Below are 21,090 nucleotides of genomic sequence, written 5' to 3'. Positions count from 1 at the left end.
TGTCCAGAGCAGGACATGGGGCAGTGAGTGTTATCAGACCCTGCTGTCCAGAGCTGGACATGGGGCGGTGAGTGTTCTCAGACCCAGCTTTCCAGAGCAGGACATGGGGCAGTGACTGTTCTCAGACCCTGCTGTCCAGAGCTGGACATGGGGCGGTGAGTGTTCTCAGACCCTGCTGTCCAGAGCTGGACATGGGGCAGTGAGTGTTCTCAGACCCTGCTGTCCAGAGCAGGACATGGGGCAGTGAGTGTTCTCAGACCCTGCTATCCAGAGCAGGACATGGGGCAGTGAGTGTTCCCAGACCCTGCTATCCAGAGCAGGACATGGGGCGGTGAGTGTTCTCAGACCCTGCTGTCCAGAGCTGGACATGGGGCAGTGAGTGTTCTCAGACCCTGCTGTCCAGAGCTGGACATGGGGCAGTGAGTGTTCTCAGACCCTGCTATCCAGAGCAGGACATGGGGCAGTGAGTGTTCTCAGACCCTGCTGTCCAGAGATGGACATGGGGCGGTGAGTGTTCTCAGACCCTGCTATCCAGAGCAGGACATGGGGCAGTGAGTGTTCTCAGACCCTGCTGTCCAGAGATGGACATGGGGCGGTGAGTGTTCTCAGACCCTGCTATCCAGAGCAGGACATGGGGCAGTGAGTGTTCTCAGACCCTGCTGTCCAGAGCAGGACATGGGGCAGTGAGTGTTCTCAGACCCAGCTGTCCAGAGCAGGACATGGGGCGGTGAGTGTTCTCAGACCCTGCTGTCGAGAGGTGAGCAGGACATGGGGCAGTGAGTGTTCTCAGACCCTGCTGCCGAGAGGTGAGCAGGCAGGAAAATTACACAGAAAATGAAATTTATTGAAGAGAAACAGTTACCTGCTTTGTGCTCTACAGGTAGAGTTTGCAGTTAGATTGCTGTTTTGCGAAGCACTGCAATTTGTTTGCTGACCCTCCCAGGTTGTTACAGCAGAGGTTCAGCTCTCTGAGTGTACATGTCACTCTCAGCGCAGACAGAATATCGTCACAACAAGCAGCAGTCAGACCATTGCCTTTTAAGCTGCAGGAAAGAAGCAGAGGCACTCAGTGACAGCAGCATCCAGTAAAAGTACACAGCTCAGCCCTCATTGCAACTCACACAAACTCAGAGATTACAGAAACCCCAAATATTACTGGATCCTGAAATATTACTCACACTCCCAAATACTGTATCACCACAAACTACCAAATATAAAGAAGATCCTGAAATATTACCCAGAATCTCAATGGCTCGATGGTTGATGTGGACAACAAAGAAAAATCCTAGATTAGTGAAGTTGGGGATGCTGCTAAGATTTAGTTAAGTTACATAGTTAGCAGGAAGCTGTACTCTACATCTAACCCGTGCTGTACCTGCCCTGGGACTGTTTGATGGGACAATGTAGAGGGAGCTTTACTCTGTATCTAACCCATGCTGTCCCTGCCCTGGGAGTGTTTGATGGGACAGTGTAGAGGGGACTTTACTCTGTATCTAACCCATGCTATCCCTGCCCTGGGAGTGTTTGATGGGACAGTGTAGAGGGGACTTTACTCTGTATCTAACCCATGCTGTCCCTGCCCTGGGAGTGTTTGATGGGACAGTGTAGAGGGAGCCTTACTCTGTATCTAACCCATGCTGTCCCTGCCCTGGGAGTGTTTGATGGGACAGTGTAGAGGGGACTTTACTCTGTATCTAACCCATGCTATCCCTGCCCTGGGAGTGTTTGATGGGACAGTGTAGAGGGGACTTTACTCTGTATCTAACCCATGCTGTCCCTGCCCTGGGAGTGTTTGATGGGACAGTGTAGAGGGAGCCTTACTCTGTATCTAACCCATGCTGTCCCTGCCCTGGGACTGTTTGATGGGACAGTGTAGAGGGAGCTTTACTCTGTATCTAACCCATGCTATCCCTGCCCTGGGAGTGTTTGATGGGACAGTGTAGAGGGAGCTTTACTCTTTATCTAACCTGTGCTGTACCTGATCTGGGAATGTTTGATGGGACAGTATAGAGGGAGCTTTACTCTGTATCTAACCCGTGCTGTGCCTGCCCTGGGAATGTTTGATGGGACAGTGTAGAGGGAGCTTTACTCTTTGTCTAACCCGTGCTGTACCTGCCCTGGGAGTGTTTGATGGGACAATGCAGAGGGAGCTTTACTCTGTATCTAACCTGTGCTGTACCTGCCCTGGGAGTGTTTGATGGGATAGTGTAGAGGGAGCTTTACTCTGTATCTAACCTGTGCTGTACCTGCCCTGGGAGTGTTTGATGGGATAGTGTAGAGGGAGCTTTACTCTGTATCTAACCCATGCTGTACCTGATCTGGGAGTGTTTGATGGGATAGTGTAGAGGGAGCTTTACTCTGTATCTAACCCATGCTGTACCTGATCTGGGAGTGTTTGATGGGATAGTGTAGAGGGAGCTTTACTCTGTATCTAACCCGTGCTGCACTTGACATAGGAATGATTGAACCTGACAAGGTTTCTGATATTCCTTGCACTAGTCAGTCAGGCAGATTATATGTAAAATGCACTGTGCCTACATTTGAGAGTTCAGGCCTTTAGTACAGCCCCAGTGTACAACACACAGGCCTTGTTGCTGACAGGGCTCTGCATCCAGACTGGGGCAGAAATGTAGCTACTACTTCAGGGCTCAGAAGCCTACCACAGCAGCAATGGCCGCTGGCTACAGGGCCTTCTGACTGCTGTCTAAGAACAGCAGCCGGAATGCCTCCTGCGCTGAGGATCTAATGGGTACCTATGGGAACAAAAATGTAGTCATTACCTTTTCAGGCCTCCGTTAACTTGCTATCTACCCCACCCTCTCGCCACAAGGAATTCTGCTGGCTTCTTTGAGCATCCCTCCAAATAGATGCCGAACTGAGATTCCCAGAGACAAATGAGGTGGCTGACCACCCGCACCAATGTCCATCCCATTACAATCCCAGTGCCTGCTGTAGGTGCAGATTCTATAATGACATGGAAATGGGGGTCTCCTCCCCTTTGTGTCTAGGAGCTAAGTGACTCTCGGGTGCATGATAAAATAACGTTGGGTTCGGGTTCCTGAAATGAGTAGTCTTCCAATCTGCATCATTAGGAACCCTCATATTGAATAAGTTCATCAGAAGGATAGAAACCAGCATTGAAATCAGCCTTACTTGACTTCCCGTATTATACAGTGTGGATTTTTCAGGGCCGCAAAGAGTGACTTCACTCCTGAATCTCGCAGGTTGTTGCTGGTCAGGTTGAGCTCAGTCAGTGTGGAACTGGCAGTGAGGGCGTCTGCAAGATCTGGGCAACAGCCACTTGTCAGGCTGTTGCGATACAGCCTGCAGGAAACAGAGAAACAGCAGTCTCACTGCCTGTACTAACCATGCACATCCTAGCAAATCCCTGCATCAGTAATACCGTCGCCTCATTGTCGTGAACAAGCTCGGGAATATCAAACCAGAATGAAAACATTTGCATTTATATAGCAACTTAACAGGATGTCCACAGTGATTCATATCCAATGTAGTATTATTGAAGTGCTGTGACTGTAGTCATATAGGCCAGGAATTTCCTCCGAGCTGCTCCTGCTTCACTGTTGTAACTTTGCCGGAAGTGTGGCAGAAGTCCCATTTACATGCGTTATCAGGGCTTCTACTATACTTCCAGAGCAGCTAAGGCATTGGAGCGGGAACAACTCTGGGGAAATTTCCAGCCATAGGTAAACAAACAGCAGCCAATTTGCACACACAAATATAAAATGGGATGAATAACTAGTGAATGTGTTTTATAGTGGTGTTGGTTAAGGGTCGAATGTTGGCCAGGGCACTGGGAGAACGTCCTGCCATTCTTCAAATAGTAACATGAGATCCTTTACATCCACCGGAACAGACAGACAGAGCCCCTTACTTTAGTGCATCCTTTGAAAAGCAGCACACCTGGCAATGCAACACTCCCTTAGTACTACACTGAAGTGGCAGCCTAGATTATCTGCTTACTCCACAACCTTCTAACTCAAAGTGCTCCCAACTGAGCAAAGCTGACATATGCTTGTTAGTGTAAGGTGTTCATTTTATTGAATGACTGTACTCCCTGACTATACTTGTGATGTTGTGGTTCAGACTCACTTAGTGTTTGGCTAATTAACCTTCACCGGGAGTGGTACTGAGTTGGACTAGAGACACACCAATGCTATTAACAAGCATAAGGAGTGCTCCTCCTGGCCCCACAAAAATCTTTTAAAGAAACACACACAAATCTTACCTTTTTAGGAGAGGCCTCTCAACACCTAGAGGAATGGAACTGGTATGTGCCATGCATGCTCTGCCTATTTCTCTTTGAAATTTGAAAAGAGTCCTATGACAGGCACATGATCTCCGATTTGCATAACTAAACAGCCTGTTTTGGGTGCGAGTGCTGGGCACCGATTTATGGACCTGCCTGAAAGTTGATTCAGGCGGGCAAATGGGCACACAAGGTCCCCACCAGACTCTCAACTGCCAGGCGCCCATTTTTCAGGTGTGAAATGGATTGCTGCAGCTGAAAGTCTCCCCCAGTCTTTCTCTGGATTGCATTACATCCATCTAGCACAGTATATTACATTGTGCAGTATTACAATGATTTGCATCAAATATATGATATGATATGATATATATATATGATAAAGTTAAGGCACATGGGATTGGGGGCAAAGTATTGACTTGGATAGAGAACTGGTTGGCAGACAGAAAGCAAAGAGTTGGAATAAACGGCTCTTTTTCCGAGTGGCAGGCAGTGACTAGTGGGGTACCACAGGGATCGGTCCTTGGACCCCAACTATTCACAATATATATTCATGATCTGGACGAGGGAATTAGATGTAATAGCTCCAAGTTTGCAGATGACACAAAGCTGGGTGGGCATGTGTGCTGTGAGGAGGATGCCGAGAAACTCCAGTATGATTTGGACAGGTTGGATGATTGGGCAGAAGCATGGCAGATGCAATATAATGTGGATAAATGCGAGGTTATACACTTTGGTGTCAAAAACAAGAAGGCAGATTATTATCTGAATGGCAATAGATTGGGAGAAGGGGAAGTGCAATGAGACCTGGGCATCCTTGTGCACCAGTCGCTGAAGGTAAGCATGCAGGTGCAGCAGGCAGTTAAGAAGGCAAATGGTATGTTGGCCTTCGTAGCGAGAGGGTTTGAGTACAGGAACAAGGATGTCTTGCTGCAGTTGTACAGGGCCTTGGTGAGACCACATCTTAAGTATTGTGTGCAGTTTTGGTCACCTTATCTGAGGAAGGATGTTCTTGCCATGGAAGGAGTGCAGCGAAGATTCACCAGGCTGATACCTGGGATGGCAGGAATGACGTATGAGGAGAGATTGGGTCGATTGGGCTTATATTCGCTGGAGTTTAGAAGAATGAGAGGGGATCTCATTGAAACTTATAACATTCTAACAGGACTAGACAGACTAGATGCAGGAAGGGTGTTCCCGATGGTCGGGGAGTCCAGAACCAGGGGGCACAGTCTAAGGATAAGGGGTAAGCCATTTAGGACAGCGACGAGGAGGAATTTCTTCACCCAGAGAGTGGTGAACCTGTGGAATTCTCTACCACAGGAGGCAGTAGAGGCCAATTCATTAAATATATTCAAGAAGGAGTTGGATATATTTCTTAAGGCTAAAGGGATCAAGGGATATGGGGAGAAAGCAGGGACAGGGTACTGAATTTGGATGATCAGCCATGATCGCATTGAATGGCGGAGCAGGCTCGAGGGGCCGAATGGCCTACTCCTGCTCCTATCTTCTATGTTTCTATGTTTTTATGATAAAGTAATTGATCATCATATTGATCAAGAACATTAGGTTACAGGAGTATAAAAATTAGCAGATGATACGGGAGTTGTTTTGTTTTTAGTTTTTACCTAGCTGTACTACTTGGGTTCAGCATTAATGACCACTCCTTAAGTGGGCCTTGTGTCCCGATAAGTTCGAGTGTGTCAGTATCCACAAGCCCCAGAGATCGAACAGAGCGCCTTTGCTGCAATATTCTGAGTTACTGGAATATATCAAGTGCTGCCTTGTCATCTCTACAACTTGCGTGGGAAGGTGAACACACACTCTAACAGACCGAAGCTCGGGCTATAAATCAACAGACACATTTATTTAACATTAAACAGGTAAAAGAACAGGGTGTGTGATAAAAATGATAACTTCCGGGAAGTTATGTCATCACTTCCTCTGAACTATGAACTATGAACTGTGTACATACCTCACTTCCTGTCAATGTCACTTCCTGTTGGACTGGTATAAATACTGGTCTGTTCAGTATTGTAAGAGGCTTCTACCAGAGGCATGGTAAAGACCTCTCTTGTGTGTATAGAGTGTGTTTATAAGTTACTTAAAGCTTACTTTAAAGTTACTTGATGGTAAGTCTCCTTTTTCTTACATCAATTTAAGTAACTTAAATTTTTACACTGACAAATACTAGACCTTCAGACAAACTCAGAAGTTAAGGATCCAGGGAACCACCCATCATGGAGAAAATCCTTAGACCTATTCGTCTGGACTTGGACCCGAATACACCAGCAGCTGGCAGGGTATGGAAGCATTGGTATCGTACTTTTGAGAATTTTCTGGATGAATGTAAAGCAGATGCTCCTGCTAAATTGAAGATACTTGTCAATTATGTGACCCCAAAAGTGTTCGAATATGTTGATGACTGGGATAATTACGAAGAGGTGATTCGGGCACTTAAGAAACTGTATGCGAAGACCCCAAATGAGGTCTATGCTAGACATCTACTGGCCACAGCCCGACAAGGGCCAGGGGAATCAATTGACGAATTCCTGCAAGAACTTCGCAGGCTCAGCGTAGATTGTAACTTTCAGGCAGCCTCAGCTGAGCTGTACCGCCAAGAAATGATTCGTGATGCTTTCATCTGCGGGATTGCCTCTCCATTTATACGCCAGCGTCTACTAGAAAGTAAAACACTTGAGCTACAAAGAGCTTTTGACCAAGCTTGTTCACTGGATTTGGCAAAGAGAAATGCAGACCTCAATCAGCTGCCCAGATCTCGATCTGCTGCTGTAGCTGCAACCAGACAATTCAAGCGGTCTCAGGTGAACCCTATCATGGGGGAATCTAATTCTGATAATTCTGATGAAGAAGAGGAGGACGACCCCACTTTAGCAGCCTCTTGGCAATCTAGGAAGGAATGCTTCTTTTGTGGAGATGCTTTTCACCCTAGGAAAACCTGCCCTGCTCGCAATGCAATCTGCAGCTATTGCGGGAAAAAAGGACACTTTGCTAAAGTTTGCCTATCAAGGGCCTCTACGAGGGCCAATCCAGCTAAGGCCTACCGAACTGCCCCAATTAGGGCCTATCAAGATGCTCCAGCTAGGACCTATCAAGCTTCCTCTCGAGCTCTCTCCCGAAGAAGCACACCGAGAGTTTTAGCCACTCTCTGTGCAACGACACCGATTACAGCTGCTTGCCCACAGAACCTGTCTCATGCAGCCACAAAAATTTCAATTAAAGGGCATACCTTAGATGCCTTAATTGACTCAGGAAGTACTGATAGTTTCATTAAGGAACAGATTGTTGCGAAATTGAAACTACATGTCTTCCCATCGGACCAGGCAATTGCGATGGCCCAGTCATCACTTAATACCAGAATCTCCGGCTTTTGTGTTGTTGATATGACACTTCATGGTCGTATGTATCCCTCCACCCGACTTTCGGTGCTCAAGGACTTATGTAGTGATCTCCTCTTAGGGCTGGACTTCCAAAAACAGCATAAGAAACTCACCATTGAGTTTGGTGGATCCAAACCCGGACTTACTATTTCTAATATACCGTCTAAATTACCATTTTGTGCATTATCAGCAGCTTCACTTGATGAACCCTCATTATTTGCCAGTATTCCGCCTCAATGCCAACCGATAATAACAAAATCGCGGCGCTTTAATCAGGAAGACCAATCTTTTATTGCGGCTGAAATCTCTCGACTTCTAGCAGAGGATATCATTGAACCATGTTCGTCGCCCTGGCGGGCTCAAGTCGTCATTGTCAAGAACCCTCTAAAACCTCACAAACAGCGACTATGCATCGATTATTCGCAAACCATCAATCAATATACCGACTTGGACGCCTACCCATTGCCACGCATTGATGATATGGTTAATAAACTGGCCGAATACAAAGTGTTCTCAACTTACGATTTAAAAAGTGCCTATCATCAGTTACCCTTGAAGTTCTCAGATAAGCAGTACACAGCCTTTGAGGCTAATGGACGGCTGTACCAATTTCGTCGCCTCCCATTCGGGGTTACTAATGGAGTGGCTGTCTTTCAACGGGCAATGGATGGCCTGGTTAAGCAGGGAAACCGAAGGGACACTTTTCCCTATCTTGATAACATTACCATTGCAGGTCACGATCAACAGGAACACGACTCCAACCTCCAAAAATTTTGGGATGCCCTCCATCGCCGTAATTTGACCCTGAATGAATCCAAATCTGTTGAGTCGCAACCGACCATCAACATCCTTGGCTACTGCGTAGGCAATGGTATCATTAAGCCAGACCCAGAAAGACTTCGCCCGCTCCAAGAGCTCCCGTCACCTAAGAATCCGGCTTCTTTACGTCGGGCTCTCGGTCTGTTTGCATACTACGCTAAATGGATTCCTCATTTTTCGGACAAAATCCAACCCTTGCTGCATGCTAGATCATTTCCACTGGGAACAGCGGCTGTTGCAGCCTTTAACCTTCTCAAAAAACAGTTGGAGAAAGCGGCTCTTCACTCCATCGATGAGAATCTCCCTTTCGTGGTTGAATGTGATGCCTCGGAGGTGGCGATCTCGGCTACTCTGAATCAGGAAGGTCGTCCTGTAGCATTTATGTCCAGGACCTCACAAGGTGCCGAGCTACATTATCCTCCGGTTGAGAAAGAAGCCACTGCCATCATAGAGGCAGTACGGAAGTGGAACCATTTTCTAGCTCGCCAGCACTTTACATTGATCACGGACCAACGATCAGTCGCCTTCATGCTCGATAATCGAAAACGAACCAAAATTAAGAATAATAAAATACAACTTTGGAGGATGGAACTGGCCTCTTTTGGTTATACCATTCTCTATCGGCCTGGCAAGGAGAATGTGGCCCCGGACACCCTCACACGGGCATTCTGCTCCACTATGGCATCCTCCACTCTCATGGATGTCCACAATGGTTTGTGTCATCCTGGCGTTACGCGCATGCTACATTTCGTACGATCACGGAATCTCCCTTTTTCCACTGGCGATGTAAAGAAAATATGCTCAGAATGCCGGCTTTGTGCGGAATTAAAACCTCAGTTCTTCCGCCCCTCAGATGGTATACTCATACATGCAACCCAACCGATGCAACGACTTAGCATCGATTTTAAGGGCCCAGTGCCCTCTTCAACTCGGAACACATATTTGCTCACCATGATCGACGAATATTCACGTTTTCCGTTTGCCTTCCCCTGCTCCAATATGCTGGCGTCCACAGTAATCTGCTGCCTTGAGCAGGTATTTTCTCTCTGTGGCATGCCGGCTTATATTCACTCAGATCGGGGTCCATCCTTTATGTCAAGGGAACTCAAGGACTACCTCTCAGAACGGGGAATTGCTACAAGCAAAACAACACCATACCATCCCATCGGAAATGGGCAGGTAGAGAGGTATAACGGTATCATCTGGAATTCCGTACGTCTCGCTTTAAGATCTCGGGGCCTACCAGACCAGCAATGGGAAACAGTGCTTCCGGATGCATTGCACTCTATACGGTCCCTGCTTTCTACAGCCACAAATACTACACCTCATGAGCGGTTCTTTGGATTCCAGCGTCGCTCATCTCATGGGACATCACTCCCGTCATGGCTAACTACTCCTGGACCTGTATTACTCCGAAGATACGTTCGGACGTCTAAAAATGACCCTCTTGTAGACGAGGTCGAACTAACCGATGCCAACCCCACCTATGCAAACATACGATATTCCGATGGCCGAGAATCTACCGTATCATTACGGGATCTGGCTCCCTGCCCACCAGGACCTAGTGGGACATCGGGTGATGGCATTTCACCAGGAAACTCTTGGGACCTATCGGGTACCCCTCTCCAGGATCCTGATCGGATACCAACTAGCTTGGTGCCGGTAGAACCCCGTGCTCAAGGTTGCGACCTTCCCAGTACCGCGCATGAAAGTACTGATCCGCCACAGACCAGCTCTGCACCTCCCTCTGAACAGAGGCAGTCCGACTTTGAACCTATTGGGGCTCGTACTCGAAGCCATGATCTCCCCGACCCTTCACAGGGCAATCCAGGCCACACAGACTCTGACCAATGGCCAACCGCATGTAAGCGGACCAGCGACCCTCTACGACGGGAATCCAAACGGGTGCGACTCTTCCTTGTTCGGCGGCTGCGGACCAAAAGGTAGACCACAGCCTCCTAATCCTGCAGGAGGGAAGAATGTGATAAAAATGATAACTTCCGGGAAGTTATGTCATCACTTCCTGTGAACTATGAACTATGAACTATGAACTGTGTACATACCTCACTTCCTGTCATATGTCACTTCCTGTTGGACTGGTATAAATACTGGTCTGTTCAGTATTGTAAGAGGCTTCTACCAGAGGCATGGTAAAGACCTCTCTTGTGTGTATATAGTGTGTTTATAAGTTACTTAAAGCTTACTTTAAAGTTACTTGATGGTAAGTCTCCTTTTTCTTACATCAGGGTGCAGTATGCATTTACAGCAGGATACAGTATACATTTTAAGCAATTTACAAACTCTGCGTTCCTCCTTGAAATATCACAACAACAAAGATCACCATAAAATCAATCCTTGACAAGAGGGGCACTCACTTCTGACATGGTGAAATGCTTCCATGGTGCCAGATCTAGCCCAGACTCTCTACTGGCTTTAGACTGACTCATGAGCTGAGCACAGAATGTCAAATAAGAACCCACAATTGGAAGATCCTAGTCACAGAGCTGCCCATCAAAAGGACTGCAAAGAATGATTAGTTCTGCCCCCTCGCAGACCTGACCCTTGTTTTCATCCCAGACATGGTGGTCAATCAAACTCAGTATCCCAGGATATCAATCACCTAGGATGTTGGATGGCTTGATTCACTGATCAGTAACAAATATTTCAAATTATCTGCTAGATGAGCCCCCAGCCAGGAACCATGTGAACAATAAAACCATGCATACCAAGGGCTTCCAGAACTAGGTCCCTGCCTTGCGCTGAGGTGTGAACGAAAGCTAGACTGTAATGTAAATTCTGTCCAGTTTGAAAAATCCACTCACAGTACCTAATAACTGTGGTCAGCAAGAAATAATCCAAAAAGTAACCTAACAAAGTAAAAGATACTTATTTTTTCACAGGGCCATAAAAGGCAGTAATTGAGTCCCAGAAATTTGAGAAAACCCATAAATCATTTCAGTTTTACCCTCTCATCTGAATCTTTCAATTAAATCATATTGCACAAGCCAACGACAATTGTACTTACCCCAGAGTTTGTAATTTACAGTTGGGATCTTTCAATGCTGCAGACAGTCGCTGTACTCCTGCATCTTTAAGGTTGTTGTAGCCCAGCTCCAAGGCCGCCAGTCTTTGGCTTGTTCTGAGAGTGTCGGCAAGATCCTCACAGCAGCCTTCTGTTAAACCAGTGTGGTGTAATCTACAGAGGTCAAGGGCAGAGGTCAGCAACAGAGGTCAGGGAGTGAGGACAAGGACAGCATTCAAGGAGAGAGTTTAGTACCAGAGGTTGGTAATATTAACGGGATGTTTTAATAAATTCAAAGAAGGAGCAGAACACAGAAGCATAACAAGAAGTAACATACTGTAATGTTTGGACAGTAATGGGCAAAGATTTTCTTCCTGACAGTTGCTACCCTTGTGATGGTCAGTTGATGTGAATGTAGGATGAATTCTTCCGATGTTTGTATTCAATAAACCCATCTCTTCCCTCTACCCTCAATTCATCTTCGATAGTTTGTTGAACAGTTAATAAAGCATTTGAAGGCATATTAGGAATAGCATTCACCTCATTTGTCTATGCCTAAATGGTAAAATTAACACTAGGTTCTGGTACAAAATGGATTGGATACAGAAAGAAAAAACGACTTGCATTTCTATAGTGCCTTTCATGACCTCAGGATGTCCCAAAGCACTTTACAGCCAATAAAATACCTTTGAAGTGTAGTTCCTGTTGTAATGCTGCAAACAGAGTAAAGCGCCCTCTACACTGTCCCATCAAACACTCCTAGGTCAAGTACAGCATAGGTTATATACAGAGTAAAGCTCCCTCTACACTGTCCCATCAAACACTCCTAGGTCAAGTACAGCATAGGTTAGATATAGAGTAAAGCTCCCTCTACATTGTATCTAACCTGTGCTAATCCTGACCCAGGAGCATTTGATGGGGCAGAGTAAAGCTCCCTCCACACTGTCCAACAATGTGCCTCAGCCCAACCTCAGAAGGGTGGCCTCTATGTGACATTTCCATCTCATAGTCCAGCCGGCCTGTTGCCTCTTTGACTGTGATAATTAATTTAGTGCCAAATATATTGGCAAATTCTGTAAAGTATGCCCAAATACAGTTTAATTTCTCTCTCCACTTCCCATTTTCTGTGAACTCCCTCTGTACCACTGTGATGAAATAACTGTGTTCTGATATTTGTACTTGTACTTGTAATGTCTGGAATGTTCCACCAGGGGGAACCACTAATGCTCCTCCCTGGCCCCGCCCCTCTTCTGGTATGTTCTACCAAGGGCTCGGTCGATGATGAACTCTGTTAACTCTGCCATGATTCTTATTTAATAAAAGGCTTCAGTCTTAAGCTTTAACTTCACGGGTTCGGGCAGTTTTTTGGCACATCAATTTTATTAAATAACTGCTTTTGGAAGATGGATCGATTTTTGAAACCAGAGCATCTGGATATCGATCCCCATTCGGCAGATACGTCAAAGAAACTTACGCATTGGCTCCGATGTTTTGAACACTTCATCGCATCATCGACCGATCCGACGGTTAACAAGTTGGGTCTTCTAACCAACTTGGTAAGTCATCAAACTTACTCTATAATTGAAGATATTACTACATATGAAGAGGCCCTCGCAGCTCTTAAAGCCCAGTACCTTAAGTCGGATAACGAAGTATACGCCAGGTATCTCCTGTCTACTCGCAGGCAATTACCCGAGGAATCGCTGGATGATTTCCTGCAGGACCTTAAGGCTTTGGCTAAGGGTTGCAACTACAAGGCTGTCTCTGCCATAGTGTATCAGGAAGAAGCCATCCGCGATTCTTTCATATCTGGCCTCCGATCTAATTATATTAGACAGAGACTCCTCGAGAACGACTCGTTAGTTTTAAAAACGGTCGTCGCTGCTGCTCGATCGTTAGATGTAGCCCAGAAGAATTCAGAAGTGTATGCATCAGCCCATGCATCTCTCTCAGCCTCGTGTGTTCCGAGTATGGAGGCATCCATAACACCAATGGAGCCTCCACTTAATCCTATTGTTGCGGCTGTGCCCCATGGGTCTAAGTGTTATTTTTGTGGCCAATCTAAACACCCCAGGCAAAGTTGCCCAGCCAGAGAGGCTACCTGTTTTAAATGTAAGAAACGGACATTTTAGTAAAGTGTGTAAGGGTAATCCTGTACCCGATGTCTTCTCTGCTGCCGCCTATTGTTTTACTCTAGCCTCGGCTACGGTTGACCAGACCATACCGTGTTCCTTGTCAAAATCTATGATGGACATTAAGATTAATGGTCGTCCTACTGGGTGTTTGATAGACTGTGGCAGTACTGAAAGTTTTATACACCCCAACCTTGTTAACTCCTGTTCATTGAAGGTGTATCCTACTCGAAGTGAAATTGTGATGGCGTCCAAATCCCTTACTTCGGAGGTAACTCGATATTGTAAAGTCACATTGACCGTTAAGGATACGGAGTATAAGGACTTTAAACTCCTCATATTACCTCAGTTGTGTGTGAACTTAATATTAGGCTTGGACTTCCAGTGTCAGCATGAGAGCGTTACCCTTAAGTATGGTGGATCTCAGCCTCCGCTCACAGTCTGCGGCCTTTCTACTTTAAACGTAAGTCCGCCTTCGCTGTTTGCGAACCTTGCTCCTAATTATAGTCCTATAGTGACTAAGAGTCGACGGTATAGTTCAGAAGATAAAACATTTATAAAAGAGGAAGTGGAAAGGCTTCAACGGGAGGGAATCATCGAACACAGTGGTAGCCCGTGGCGTGCCCAGGTGGTGGTGGTTAAAACTAATGAGAAGAAAAGACTTGTGGTCGATTATAGCCAGACTATAAACTTGTATACCCAATTAGACGCCTATCCTTTGCCTCGTATTTCTGAGATGGTGAACCAGATAGCTCAGTACTGCGTGTTCTCCACCATTGATTTAAAGTCTGCCTACCATCAACTCCCCATCAAAATAGAAGACCGACCTTATACGGCCTTCGAAGCTAATGGGCGCCTGTACCAATTCCTTCGGGTGCCCTTTGGAGTGACGAATGGGGTATCCGCCTTCCAACGGGAGATGGATCGTATGGTGGATGAATACACGTTGGAAGCAACATTCCCGTACATGGACAATGTTACCATCTGTGGGCGCGACCAATGGGAGCATGATCAAAATCTCGCGAAGTTCCTAGAGACTGCAAAGAGGTTAAACCTGACCTACAACGAAAACAAGTGTACCTTCAATACTACACGTTTGTGTATTCTTGGTTGCGTTGTGGAGAATGGGGTAATCGGGCCAGACCCTGAAAGATTACGCCCACTTAAGGAATTACCTTTACCTCACACTGTAAAAGCTTTAAGAAGGTGTCTGGGATTCTTCTCGTACTATGCCCAGTGGGTGGCTAGCTACTCAGATAAAGTCCGACCTCTTATTAAGTTGACGTCTTTTCCGCTATCGGCGGAAGCTCAGGAGGCTTTCCTTAATATCAAACGGGACATTGAGAAGGCAGTGGTATGTGCCGTGGATGAGAAGATCCCATTTCAAGTGGAAAGTGATGCATCTGATTTTGCGTTGGCAGCAACTCTTAACCAAGCTGGTAGACCAGTAGCTTTCTTCTCTCGTACATTGCAAGGACCAGAAGTTCGACATTCTTCAGTGGAAAAGGAGGCACAGGCAATTATTGAAGCAGTCAGGTATTGGAGACATTATCTCGCTGGCCAATGTTTTACGCTCATTACTGACCAGCGATCTGTGGCCTTTATGTTCAACACTAAGCAGAGAGGCAAGATCAAAAATGATAAGATTTTAAGATGGCGAATAGAACTGTCAACATATGACTATGATATTCAGTACAGGCTTGGAGTATTTAATGAGCCATCGGATGCTTTGTCACGAGGAGTATGTGCTAGTCTAGGTACAGATAAGCTTCAAAGTCTCCACGACGCACTCTGCCACCCTGGGGTTACCAGAATGAACCACTTCATTAAGTCCCACAATCTAACCTACTCTATTGAGGAGGTCGGGACAATGACCAGAACCTGTCATGTTTGTGCTGAATGCAAACCCCGCTTCTATAAGCCGTCCGAGCCAGCTCATCTTATTAAAGCAACTCGACCATTTGAGCGTTTGAGTCTCGATTTTAAAGGTCCCCTTCCACCGAGCGACCGTAATGTCTATTTTCTTAATATTATAGACGAGTATTCTCGGTTCCCTTTTGTTATCCCCTGTCCGGATGTGACTAGTGCTGTTGTAATTAAATGCCTCTGCCAACTGTTTTCCTTGTTCGGCATGCCTAACTATATACATAGTGATAGGGGTTCTTCCTTTATGAGCGAAGAATTGCGACAGTTTTTGCTATCGAAGGGGATTGCAACGAGTAGAACTACCAGCTATAACCCTCGTGGTAATGGGCAGGTCGAGAAAGAAAATGCGACAGTGTGGAAGGCTATCGTACTGTCTCTGAAGTCACGAGGCCTGCCGACCTCTCGCTGGCAGGATGTCCTGCCAGACGTGCTGCATTCCATAAGGTCTCTTTTGTGTACAGCGACGAATGCCACCCCTCATGAAAGGATGTTTAGTTTTCCAAGAAAAGCTACTAATGGATTATCGTTACCCACATGGTTGACGACCACGGGCCCTGTGTTGTTGCGCAGACATGTGAGAGGCCACAAGACTGATCTACTGGTGGAGGAAGTACAACTCCTCCATGCTAATCCCCAGTATGCGTATATTCAATATTCGGATGGGCGAGACGATACGGTCTCTATTAAAGATCTTGCACCTGCTGGAGCTCGAAAAGAGTTCGACTCTGAGAGTAGAGTTTTCAATCGTGGTATTGGACCTTCAGAGACACAAACCCTCAGTGTGGAAAATACTGATGATTCTGGGAATTCGAATGAACCGGAGTTAGTACTCCGGGAGGAGCCTCAGCAAGAGTTACGTCGTTCCCAGAGGATTATCAGACCTCCTGACAGACTGAATCTATAGCAGGGGGTGAATGTGATGAAATAACTGTGTTCTGATATTTGTACTTGTACTTGTAATGTCTGGAATGTTCCACCGGGGGGAACCACTAATGCTCCTCCCTGGCCCCGCCCCTCTTCTGGTATGTTCTACCAAGGGCTCGGTCGATGATGAACTCTGTTAATTCTGCCATGATTCTTACTTAATAAAAGGCTTCAGTCTTAAGCTTTAACTTCACGGATTCGGGCAGTTATTTGGCACATCAACCACATCCCAATCACAAGGGTAGATAGGTTTTGGCTGCAGAGCCCCTGCTAATATTACTCTTGAGTTGTCTGCTGGAGGTGAGTGAACCATCCACTGATCATCCCTTGCTGTGGAATAGATATAATAATCACAGGGTGGGGTTACCTACCCTAATTTCTCTATTTTACAGCCATCATCCTTAATCGCAGTGCACAGCAGTTTAATTCCCAAGTCACCAATATTATTGTACCCAAGATCCAGGCTTCTTAATGACTGGTTGGTTTTAAGGGCCAGGGCCAGTTCCTCACAGCAGCAGTGTGTGAAATCATTGCCCCATAACCTGCATAAATCACATAGGCACCATTAAGTACTGCCAAAAAAGTTTGAAAAAAACAGCAGCCAGATCAGTATTACCAATGACAGTGTTCACCTACCCCAGCTTCTCGATCTCACAGTCGGCGTCCTTCAGTGCAACAGAAAGCTGATTCACCCCTGTGTCTTTCAGCTGGTTGTATTTCAGGTCTAACTCTTTCAGAATCCGATTTGTCCTTAAAATAGATATGAGGTCTTCGCTGCACTGGTCTGTGAGAGCATTTGAACGCAGACTGCAGATCATAGAGAATTTATTGGAGTCATGATTTTGTAATCCATGTACAGAATCCAATTACACACAATAGCCACATGTGTGAGAATCACAAAGCCATTCATAAAATTCTCTGATGGGTCACTAACAGTGCATCCAATTCCACATATCATAGAATCATAGAATAGTACAACACAGAAGGTGGCCATTCGGCCCATCGAGTCTGCGCCAGCATTTAAAGCCTCTCCCGATGAGGGGTCTTCTCTTAAGTACCCCACTTGTTTGGGAATGTGTTTTGTGGTCGTCAAAGTGAGGCTTGCCCAGCATAGCATGTACTGTCAATATCCTGTGCTCCCAGCTCAGGAACAGCATGGATTAGAAACAGAGTAAAGCTCCGGCTAAACTGTTTCATCAAACACTCCAGCTTAGCTACAGCACAAGTTAGATACAGAATAAAGCTCCGTCTACACTGCCCAATCAAACACTCCCAGGTCAGGTATGGCAAGGGCTAGATACAAAGTAAAGCTCCCTCTCGTTGCCCCAACAAGCGCTCCCAGGTGAGATCCAACACAGGATAGGTACAGAGCAAAGGTCTGTCTGGATGTCTTGTCAAGCGTGCTACTGCATCTACACCCCCTATCCTTTTTCACAAAGGACCCTTATAGCCAGCATAGAGAGTTTGCGGCTGCAGCATGAGACTTTCACAATCAAACATAATGACTGGACAGCTAAGCAGGATTTAAATATAGGACGGACCTTGATACTCGCTGCAGTATCCTGCAGAAACTAAGCAGTTTTGAAAAGTAGGAAAGGTTTCCTTACTGCAGTGTCTCCAGCCTGCAACTCGAGCTCATCAGTGCAGCAGCCAGCTTTTTCAGGCCCGTATCTCCCAGCAAGTTATTTGTCAAGCTGGAATGTAAATCATATCACATTTATAATAAGGTCATAGAACAGGAGCATGCACTCCTAGGGCCATATGTGGCCCATGATCACTGGCAATCCGGCCCTCAAAGTCCAGGAAATTCAGTCCTAGTTGCGTTTCTACTTCTTATTGGTTGGTTTGTCCTGTTTGTATATTATGGGCCTGGAGGTTTAGAAGGGGCTGTTGTTAGTGCTGTTGCCTCTTGATGGATAAATGCTAAATCAGAACAGCAAGATCTGTCAGCATCAGTTACTTGAGTCAATGGAAACAGCAATTTAAACTCTATATATGGCCTCCAAGGCTCCATGATAAGCACCAATGTGGCCCATGAGAAAAGGCTTGGACACCACTGACACAGAGGACACAACATTCTTGAGCTGCTACCTTGGCCATGTGCATGGTGAAGGTCAGCATCAGAGCAGTGAGGGGTGGTTTCGTACTGAGCGCCCGCTAACAGTTTATACTCTGAGATTCTCCACTGGATGATCGTCAGAAGATTTTCATCAGTCAGTAACAGCTATAACCAGGGGGCATTCCAATCAAGGTAATCAAGGAGAAACAGTAACATTTTCAATCCATCTCTTGGGGGCTGAGTCAGGAATGCCCCAGGCTTGATCCTCAGTCCTTGCTGAGTTAGTTGATCTCACCTGAGGCAAAAGTTGGAGAGCTACAATTGAGCACAGCATCCCATGGTCAGGAAGTGGGAAAAATCAGCTTTGGTACCACCACTGATCACAATCCAGTGACCAGGAAAATTTGTGTGTTGATATCAGGTGGTAAAAGAATTGGGCTCGGCTGCGATGACCCCACAGCTAAGTAGGCTGCTGATATTTATTCGCCCGGAAATTATTGTGCAAGGTTATCGAGTGTTCAGATAGCAGCCAATGTGTGTGTTAACAGACTTTCCACCTATACTCTGCTATCAGCTCATCCCACTGAGCGATCGCTCAACAGATCCTTTATCCCCAGTTTCCTCCCCTTTCCCAAAGATGCTGACTCTCACTGAGGTATGGCTTCTTAGGGTGGCGGACACCCTTCAGTATGTCACTCAAGTGGCCATTCTTTATGTGTCAGCACAGTCAGTGAGTGGCAGCACAATATCCCACCGTGGTGGGGGAAAGCGAGAAATCACAGCTGACCCAGATCCAGTCCTCTCCCGATGTCCACACGTGTGCAGTTTCCAACAGGGGTCACTGGATGGCGATCTGGAGCAGGAACCCTGGGCATTGAGGCCAGTTGTAATCCTGTACCACTGCACCAGCTGAGATCAAATAACTCACCATGGACTGAGGATGGAACCCAGGACCTTCTGGTCCTTATGGCTCAGTACTACACTTGGCAGTGCAATGGCCTGCTGAGACAGGGGCTGAGCCGCTTATTCCCATTCTTATGGTTCCATTTCTGAATTCTACTTTCCTTTAACAGAAAAGAAAGACTTGCATTTATATAGAGCCTTTCACGACCTCAGGTCATCCCAAAGCGCTTTACAGCCAATTCACAGGATTGGGGGCAATATACTGGCATGGGTGGAAGATTGGCTATCTAACAGAAAACAGAGAGTTGGGATAAATGGTTCATTCTCGGGTTGGCAATCAGTAACTAGTGGTGTTCCGCAGGGGTCGGTGCTGGGACCCCAACTCTTTACAATCTATATTAACGATTTGGAGGAAGGGACCGAGTGCAATGTATCCAAGTTTGCCGACGATACAAAGATAGGAGGGAAAGCAGTGAGTGAGGAGGACATAAAAAACCTGCAAAAGGACATAGACAGGCTAAGTGAGTGGGCAAAAATTTGGCAGATGGAATATAATGTTGGAAAGTGTAAGGTTATGCACTTTGGCAGAAAAAAATCAAAGAGCAAGTTATTATCTAAATGGAGAGAAACTGCAAAGTGTTACAGTACAAAGGGATCTGGGGGTTCTGGTGCATGAAACACAGAAGGTTAGTATGCAGGTACAGCAGGTGATCAGGAAGGCCAATGGAATCTTGGCTTTTATTGCAAGGGGGATGGAGTATAAAAGCAGGGAAGCCTTGCTGCAGTTATACAGGGTATTGGTGAGGCCACACCTGGAATACTGCGTACAGTTTTGGTTTCCATATTTAAGAAAAGATATACTTGCTCTCGAGGCAGTTCAGAGAAGGTTCACTCGGTTGATTCCGGAGATGAGGGGGTTGACTTATGAGGAAAGGTTGAGTAGGTTGGGCCTCTGCTCATTGGAATTCAGAAGAATGAGAGGCAATCTTATCGAAACATATAAGATTGTGAGGGGGCTTGATCGGGTGGATGCGGTGAGGATGTTTCCACTGATGGGTGAGACTAGAACTAGGGGGCATAATCTTAGAATAAGGGGCTGCCCTTTCAAAACTGAGATGAGGAGAAACTTCTTCACTCAGAGGGTGGTGAATCTATGGAATTTGCTACCTCAGAGAGTTGTGGAAGCTGTGACATTAAATATATTTAAAACGGAGATAAACAGTTTCCTAGCTGATAAGGGAATAAGGGGTTACGGGGAGAAGGCAGGGAAGTGGACGTGAGTCTAGTTTCAGATCAGCCATGATCCTATTGAATGGCGGAGCAGGCCCGAGGGGCCGTATGGCCTACTCCTGCTCCTAATTAACATAAGAACATAAGAAGTAAGTATTTTGGAAGTGTAGTCACTGTTTTAATTTAGGAAACGCAGCAATCAATTTGCGCACAGCAAGCTCCCACAAACAGCAATGTGATAATGACCAGATAATCTGTTTTTTGTCAGTGATGTTGATTGAGGGATAAATATTGGCCAGGACACCGAGGATAATTCCCCTGCTCTTCTTTGAAATAGTGCCATGGGACCATTTACGCCCACCTGAGGGCAGACGGGGCCTCGGTGTAATGTCTCATCTGAAAGATAGCAT

The 21,090-nt window shown here is 46.2% G+C and overlaps 1 pseudogene across 1 annotated transcript in view; it reads right to left on the bottom strand.

Annotated features, from left to right (window-relative positions):
* Positions 1 to 814: 814 nt before the first annotated feature.
* Positions 815 to 21,090, bottom strand: part of LOC147116004 (NACHT, LRR and PYD domains-containing protein 3-like) — a 110,757-nt pseudogene continuing 90,481 nt past the window's right edge. Inside the window, exons 5-10 of the transcript XR_015078877.1 lie at positions 18,096 to 18,182; positions 17,125 to 17,295; positions 16,860 to 17,030; positions 11,510 to 11,680; positions 3,154 to 3,324; positions 815 to 1,043 (exon numbers count right to left, since the gene is read on the bottom strand). The product of XR_015078877.1 is annotated as an NACHT, LRR and PYD domains-containing protein 3-like (transcript). The remainder of the gene's footprint in view (positions 1,044 to 3,153; positions 3,325 to 11,509; positions 11,681 to 16,859; positions 17,031 to 17,124; positions 17,296 to 18,095; positions 18,183 to 21,090) is intronic.

Source organism: Somniosus microcephalus, chromosome 6, assembly GCF_052327205.1.
Source record: "Somniosus microcephalus isolate GS21.2 chromosome 6, FLI_Smic_1.0, whole genome shotgun sequence".
Taxonomy (NCBI): Eukaryota; Metazoa; Chordata; class Chondrichthyes; order Squaliformes; family Somniosidae; genus Somniosus; species Somniosus microcephalus.
This window is presented reverse-complemented; position numbering and strand designations above follow the sequence as displayed.